This window comes from Macrotis lagotis, chromosome 1 (genome assembly GCF_037893015.1).
Source record: "Macrotis lagotis isolate mMagLag1 chromosome 1, bilby.v1.9.chrom.fasta, whole genome shotgun sequence".
Taxonomy (NCBI): Eukaryota; Metazoa; Chordata; class Mammalia; order Peramelemorphia; family Peramelidae; genus Macrotis; species Macrotis lagotis.
In genome coordinates, this window is record NC_133658.1 from 639,143,180 (window position 1) to 639,151,840 (window position 8,661).

At 38.4% G+C, this 8,661-nt stretch overlaps 1 pseudogene; it reads right to left on the reverse strand.

Moving 5' to 3' along the window:
* Positions 1-213: 213 nt before the first annotated feature.
* LOC141505892 (enoyl-CoA hydratase domain-containing protein 2, mitochondrial-like) lies at positions 214-1,369 on the reverse strand (annotated as a pseudogene).
* Between the last annotated feature and the right edge of the window lie 7,292 nt (positions 1,370-8,661).

Sequence of the window (8,661 nt, forward strand, 5' to 3'; positions counted from 1 at the left end):
AGAATTTCCCCTATTCTTTCTCTCCCTTTTGCTCTTTCCCAGTGTATTCCCCTTCTTCATCCTTCCATTCTTTTATTGAGATCATCCAAACATAGTAGAATCACAACCAGGTCCTCTGACTAATTAGACTCCCTCTAACATCCCTCTAATTTTTTTTTTAAGGTGAAAAATTTTATGAAAGCAAAGAATGTGCTCCTAAGAGCCTCCGGAGGCCTAGGCTGCAGGGTGGTGGGCATCCCTGGAATGCGCTATCAGAGTCACTCCAGGAAGGAGCCTGTCCTGGGTTGGAATGTTCTGGGCATAACACATTCCTCCAATGGCCATTGTGGATGCAATGTCCACCTTGATTCCTTTGTCAGTGGCCACTTTTCCCATTCTCACTGAGATGGGGGCCTGAGGCATTATCTTCCTGGTGAGTTCTAGAGATCTGTGGTAGGCAGCGTTGCCCTCCTGATTCTGGGGCACTGTGTGATTCACTAGCCCAATAGCCTTCGCTTCTTCCCCTTTGATTCATCGCCTGGTGAAGATGAGTTCCTTAGCCAGGCTCACACCTACACACCGAGGCAGGTGCTGGGTGCCCCCTGCCCCCGGAAGGAGTCCACGACTTGTTTCTATAAGTCCCATGATGGCAGAAGAAGCTGCCACACGGAGATCACAGGCCAAGGCCATCTCGAGGCCCCCACCCAGAGCAAATCCATCAATAGCCGCAATGGTAGGCGCAGGGAATGTGATGACGATCTGGTTCATCAAACTCCGGAGTTTTTGCACAAAAGCAGCCACCTCGGCCTCATTCATTTGCTCTCGTTCTTTCAGATCACACCTGCACAGAATACTCCCTTGACATCACTCTTAAACACAACTGCTTGGACACTCTTGTCAAGACGAAGCTCGTCCAAGGTTTCTGACAACTCATTGACAAAGACTTTGCCCAGAGCATTTCGGGCCTGAGGTCTATTCATCAAGATCTCTCTGATCCAGTGACAGGTGTCCTCCTCACTACTCTCTCCCACTTGTAGACATTTTTATGGCTGGCCTGCGGATCTGGAGCGCTCTTTCCTATCTTGGCTGCCTGGCCTCCTGGCTTCTTTCCAGGCCCAACTAAGCGCATGCATTCTGCAGGAAGCCTTTCCCCATCCTCTGGATCCTGGTGTCTGCCCCGTTAGACTGGGAGCTCCTGGAGAGCTGGGCTGTCCTCAGAGATGAGCATAGGAACCAGTACCCAGTAGGTGCTTAATAGGTGTGGCCTGCGTCGCGGGCCCCGCGCGGAGCGCCCACGCGGGTCTCGGGGGCTCAGGGCCGCGGCCCGGGAGGCCCCGCGGGGGGCGGCCGGGGGGCGCAGCAAGCTGGGCAGCGTCCTCAGCATGGCCGCGGCGGCCGGGCCTGGGGAGCTCCCCGCATATCCCTCTAATTTTATATGAATTTTTCTCCATGTAAGAATGTAAACTGTTTAATCTTGTTTAGTCCCTTATGAATTCTCATTCTTTTGTACCTTTTAATGCTCCTCTAAATTTCTGTGTTTCAATGTCAAATTTTCTACTCTGTAATGCTAAAAAGTCCTCTATTTCATTAATGGAAATTTTTAAATCCTTTGACTTCTGGAATATCATATTCCTTTAGATTGATGGCTACTGAATTTTATGTGATCTTGACTGTGGTTCCTTAATATTTGAATTCTCTTTTTTTCTGGTTTCTTGCAATACTTTTTCCTCCTTTGACCTGAAAATTCTGGAGTTTGGCTATAATGTTCCTAAGTATATTGTTTTGGGTTTTCTTTCAGTAACTAGTGCATTTTTTCAATTTCTACTTTGTGTTCTGTTTTAAAGATATCTTCTTTAGCAAGATTTTATATCTCTTTTCCAAATTGCTGGTTCTTTTTTCATAGCTTTCTTACATAGCTTTGTTTTTGATTTTGGTTTTTGTGAGGCAATGGAATTAGCCACAGCTAACAAATATCAAATGTCTGAGGTCATACAGATCCTCCTGACTCCAGGACAGGTGTTCTATCCAGTGTACCACCTAATTGCCCCTCTCATTTGGTTTTAAAATCATTTTTAACTCTAAAAATTCATCTAGAAAGTCATATTGGACTTGTGTTCAAACTTTTCTTTGAGGCTTTGCATGCTGATGTTTTCAAGTTATTCTCTGGATTTGTGTCTTCAGTTTCCCTGTCACCATAGTAGTTCTTAATGGCTGAGTGTTTTTCATTCATTGATTCTTTCAGACTTCTTGAATTTGGACTGAAAGTGCTAGACTCTGGGAACTTCTTGGGTCAGAATGGGAGGAAATATCTGGTATGAGATTCTGTTTCTTTTTTCTATTTTCACAAATTTTCAGTCCTCACAGAGTGGTATGATCCAGGGAGAGATCTGTTTACTATTTTTCATTATCTGACCTCTGAAAATTCCTGACCCTCAGTTCGAGTCTGTTGTTTTGTACATAGTTGAGTTTCAGTAGGCTACTGCTGGGCTCATCATTGTTAGCCCATTGGGAGGTTCTACAGATTTGGAGCATGAACTGAGGGCTCCTCTTTGTTCTAAGATGGTTTCTTCTGTTCCTAGGACCAGAGCCATATTGCTGCATTTCACAAATGTTCCTTGTTCAGCATTTGTAACCTGGAACTGGGTGGAGAGCTACTGAGTTGCCAGATAGCAGCTGTTCCTGTACCCAGTTCTAGTTAAGTGATTCCCTAAGATGTCTTTCCGTGCTGTTGCTTCCTATTCTGGTACTTTTCCCAGGTACTTTTTCTGTCCCTAGGTACTAGAACATTCTAAACTATGCATGCTCTAGTCAGACCCCCAATCCCATAATTTGCAGATTTGTTTGTCTCCCTGTTTCCTTGGTCTAGAAAAATGGTTCATTGGAAATTTTTCTTGGTCTTCATCAGAACTCAGACTTTTGCATTTTCACATGATTATAGAAAAGAGATAGTGGTGAGCTAGACTCAATTGCTTCTTCTCACTTTACTCTCTTAATGCCTCTCAACTTGAGAAGAATTGTATGAACTAATGCTGAATGAAATATGCAGAACTAGGAGAAAAATATATTCAACAATAGCATTTAAAGATTATATATATGTATATATACACAAACATACATATAAATGTATACAAAATTAAATCTATAATTGACAAGGCCAATGTAAAAATTTGTTTTGCTTGTCTATACATATTTGAAAAAGGGCTTTGTTTTTCTCATGTTCTAAATTGGTGGAAATGAAAGAGACAGAAGGACTTTTACTGATCTGAAAAATTAATTTCATAAAATTAATTTCCTATTGGTAAAAATGAGATATAGAAGAGAATTTCTTTTTCTTTTCTTCATCCCTCTAGCTTTCTGAAGGATCAAATTAGTAATATGGAATGTAAGTTGTTCTCTTCTAGGAAAGTGAGAGACAAAGAGAAGTAGAGACAGATACAAAGACACAGATACACAGATACAAAGAAACAGATACTGAAAAAGAGTGACAGCAGCAGAAACAAGGGCAACAGAGGGATAAAGAGAGATGGACAGACAGGAGGAATGGTGGGAGGGATAAAGGGAGTAGAGGAGAAAGGAAGAGAAGAGAAATTCTGTCAGATGCCTAGATTACTGAAGTAACCAATCTAAACGTTATTATCCCTTTTTGTAAAGTCTGCAATATATTTCCTGAGAGTTCAACTACTTTCTCTTTCTGACCAGTTGATCTATACAATAGTATATGCCAATGAAGAATTGATTGTTTCTGTGTCAATCAATCACTTAGAAGCTTTCCATTATGCCTCCCTGTTCTCATCCCTAGATTTTCTTACAAGTGTATATCTAGCGGTGGCTAGGTGGTGCAGTGGATAAAGCACTGGCCCTGGAGTCAGGAGTACCTGAGTCCAGGCTCAGACACTTAATAATTACCTAGCTGTGTGGCCTTGGGCAAGCCACTTAACCCCATTTGCCTTGCAAAAAAACCCCCCTTAAAAATAATAAATAAACAAGTGTATATCTACTTAATTAAAGGAGTGTAGTGGATAGAGCACTGACCTTGGAGTCAGGAGGACTGGAATTCAAATTCAGCCTCAGACACTTGTCACTTACTAGCTGTGTGACTTTGGGCAATTGCCTCTCATCCAGGGCCATCTCCAGTTGACCTGATTCATATCTGACTCTAGAGGACAGAGTGAGATTGGCGACTTATCACAGCACCCCCTCACTCAAATCCAATTTATGTGTTTGTCATGGTATCTACCTCCCTGATGGAATGGTCTTCTTTGGGAAAGAAGGACAAAAACCATTATCATTATATTTACTTGTGGCTTGCCCAAGGCCACACAGCTAGGTAATTATTAAGTGTCTGAGACTGGATTTGAACCCAGGTACTCCTGACTCCAGGGCCGGTGCTTTATCCACTGCACCACCAAGCCACCCCTATCCCACTCCTTTTTAATCTTTTTTTATTTTGAATAAAGAAGCATAACCAGCTAGAGCCATATTCACAATTATGGGTCTCATTCCATCAAGTGATACCTACGACATTAAATTTGCTTCATTGTTAGTGTATCTAATTCATTTGTTGCCTGTGCCTTTCTTGGAGTTTATCTCCTTAGAACTTTTGATGATCCTAGTTACTATTCCTTTTCATACAATGTATTTATTCAATGTCTATCTTCATGAACTATAATCCTTTGATACTATCTGGGTAATGGAGTTATACAATTCCCCTTATTACTCAGTTATAAAGTCACAAGATCCAGTCATAGATGGTGAGGTTTTAATGTGGCAACAAAGCATTAAACCAACTGTATAATTGCTACCATGCCTTTATGAGGTATGAACAAGTTCCTTGAATGAAACAGAAAGGAACGATGTGATTGACTGAGCAAACAAATTTGCCGCACCCTGAGGGTTTTAAATCCCTTAGCCTTGGGGAATTAGAGACACACTGTTCTAAGCCAAAAGATGAGGAAGAAACAGAAGTCATCTTGGCATGGAGGACAGGTTTTCTCTCTCCTCTTCCCTACCCTCCACTAGACTTGTCACTTGAAGCAGAGCTCCTCAATTAAAAGGAAATACTGAATCTAGCTAAGGGAAAAGATGAACAATCCATACATTCCATGCTTAAAGGAAGAAGCAACCTTAAACATGAAGAGTTGAAGCAGAAAAGAGCCTGCTACAAAGAAGAGCAAACTCTGGAAATCTAGTTGTACAAGAGAGATGATGTTTCTGAGGGGAGTTACAAAGAGAAGAACTCCCAAACAACATCATTTCAGGAACTTCCAGACCATATAAAAGTAGTATCAATTTTATTTCATATATATATGAAATGCTTTTGACACACACACACACATATATGATATGTGTATACATATTTATCATATATGTGAACTTCAAAACCATTTTATGCTAAGTTTGAACCCACTCTTCCCAAGACCATTGTATTTATTTATGAATGTGCACCAGGTTTATGGAAGGGACTGTTTTGTAGCTACTGTTTTTACTATGGATATTTTGGTAAATGCCTTTGGTGAAAGCTAATTTCAATTACTGTGTGATTGTTAATAGGAAGTATATCTTTGGAGGCTTCTGAGATATATTAGTATCTGTCGGAATAGCAGTAGCACTCTGAGAACTCAATTCATAAATGCAAGTTATAAGGATGATCCCAAAAGTGTGCTACATTATAACATGTAGTGAGTAATTATTAAGATAAAAAGTTAATATATAAACACAGATATCCACTGTGTATTAAACAATTATGTGTATATATGTAAACATAGGTAATGAGGCATGTTTTTCTTTGAATAACCAAAAAGAAGAAAATATGGTGACTCTTCCTACCACCCTCCTCCATTTTTTTATATTTGCCCAAGCCTTCACTTATATATTTTTATGTAGATTTAGTCTACAATCACAGTTGGATTAAATGAATATACTCATAATTTAGTTTTGTAAAAAACAAAGTCATGCTTTTAAAATTAGTTGTTTTGCACAAATTTGTTTAGCTCATAACATTTTTTTTCTTAAAGGTGTGTGGCAATTTTCTGGCATATTCTCCTTTCCAAACTGAAGGAAGTAGGTCTCTTCAGTTACATAGGTCTTCTGGATGTGACATGCTCTATTTAGTGCTCTGTTTACTGCTTGAAGGAACAATTAATATGCTTATTACTTTAGAAACAGCATGGCTCATTGGACTAATTTTTGACTCAGGAGTTTCAACTTATAATACTAGGTCTGTTGCTGATTTAGTTTGTATCTTTGGGCAAACCACTTAACTTCTTTGTTTACTTACCTGTAAAATGGGGCTGAAATACTCAATTTTAGAGATGGCAAATAACACACTTTAAATATAAAGAAAGTCACTTTGTAGATTTTATGAATACTAATTATTCTTGCTAGTTAAAAGTATCACAAGGACTTTTTTTTCCAAAAAGACCAAAATCTGTTTTTGAATAAAAATTTTCAGGTCAAAGTGAAAATGGGATACAATCAAGAATAAAACAGCTAAGAGGATTCATTATAGCTAAACTTTTGAAAACTCAAATGAAATTAAAGCTACTGTAGAAGCAAAATATACTTAAGATGATATGATTTCTAGAAATATCTTGATTTGAATTTTTTTAAAATTAATACTTATGTGGCTAAAGTGTAAATATCTCTTGTTGCATATTTTAAGAACTAGCAAATGTTTGGGTTCACCTTAGTCTGGATTTGTTAATCATATACAGCTTTAACTCATACAACCTAATGATATTTCTGAAATATTGTACGTAGATTGGATTCTTTATAAATTAAATAATTTTATAAATGATAATGATGGGAAAAGATCAAAGAAGATTACATGAGAATTTCAAGGAAATGAAAGTTATTTCTGTCTGCATTTGAGAGAAATCAAGGAAACTTCATAGAAGAAGGAATATTTGACGTGGATGTTGCAGAATTTATAGAAATTTGAGAGCCAGTTGGAAAGAAGGCATATAGTGTATTCAAAGGCATAAAAGTGGATAATCTTCAGATCTGCTCATGGAATAGTAAATAGTCCAGTTTTACTAAAGCCATTGAGTATGTGAAGGTGGACAGTGAGAAATCATACTGGAAAGTTAGATTCAGATTATTGTCGATCTCAAATATCAAGTTTATGCTTTGTTGAATAGAAGTGGTAAGGAATTATTGAAGATTTCTGAATAATAAAGACATATGACTGAAGATATGCATTAGGAAATTTAGTCTAGTAATGATGTGAAGAATGAATTAGAGGAGCCAAAAATGATGATGGGGAAATTGATTGAGATTATTGCAATAGTATTGATGAGAAGTAATATGAGTCTGGACTAATACAGTTAACAGTGGCAGTGAGGAGTGAACCAACAGGATTTAATAATTGATTTGATGAGTACAGTGAAAGAATCAAAGAGGGCATTGAGATGTTAAAGTATTAGGTCCTGGGAATGTTATGGTGCAATTAGCAAAAACAAGGTAACAGGAGATGGAGAAACTTGGGAAATTGGGAGATAAAGAATTTGGTTTTGGATATATTGAATGTGTTTGGTGCTCAGGAAAACAAACAAGGCCAGAGTTTAGATAACATTTGCATTAAGAGGACAAATTATGGGAATAGATGATATCACCAAGAGAAAGTATAGACAGAAGAAAGGGAAGACAGTAGAGGACAAGGCCTTGAGAAAATGCATCCAGTATACTTAGGAAGTTAGGAAATACACTAAATAGAAGACACAGAAAAGAGATAAGAAAGTCAGAGGGTGAAATACATTAGTCAAGGAAGCATATTTTGAAAATATTTTTTTCTGAGGAATGGTACCTAGAGTACAGACAGGGGGATGTCTCAGAGATTTAAGAGGTAACTTGGCTTAGTCTAGAGTCATGCTTCATCAGTAGTGGCTACACACCTTATAATCTGATTGGCTCATGTCAGTTTCCTCCTTCTCTTCTACAGACCACAAATTAACCTAGACTTATGGGTGCTTTTCGCAAGGAAAAGCTACTCTTCTGCTTTCCCTGAACATATGTAGTTAAGAAGGTAATGTGATATAATAAGAATTTGAGTCAAGAAATCTGGGTTATAATCCTGTCACTACCTACATGACCTAAGGGTAGTTGCTTCATCTGAAAACTGAAGGAGTTGAATTAAATGATATGGGGTCCCTTCCAGTTCTAATATTTTATTAGTATTAATTGTACTCATCATCTGATAAGTGACCAGGCATCTGCATTATGAGGTATGTCAACCATGTACTAATAATTCTGAGAATGTCAAAAAGGAAGGGAGTACTTAATTTAGCAATCGGTCTACAGCATTTATTAAGAGTTTATTATGTGTTAGGAATTATGCAAAATGCTGGGCAAAGATAAAAGTGAAAGTTGCTACCCTCAAGGAAGGAAGAGCAGCACCTTCAGATCATCTGCTCTTCTTCCAGCCCAGCTCCTGAGTTACTGTCCAGGAAAGCAACCTGTATCATATTTGGCAACTTCATACGTAAGGGTCCCACAGTCCCTGTGGCAAGAGTTATGGCAACCAAAGACCTGAAAAGGTCCTTGTACATGGAAAGGTTCAACATCAGATCCAGAAATAGTTTTTGTCAGTGGAAATGACATGAGTGAAGATTCATAACTTAATATTTTGCTGCTGTGTATTCTAAGTATCATTTTTACCTTTCTGTTTATCTTGTAGCTGAAGCT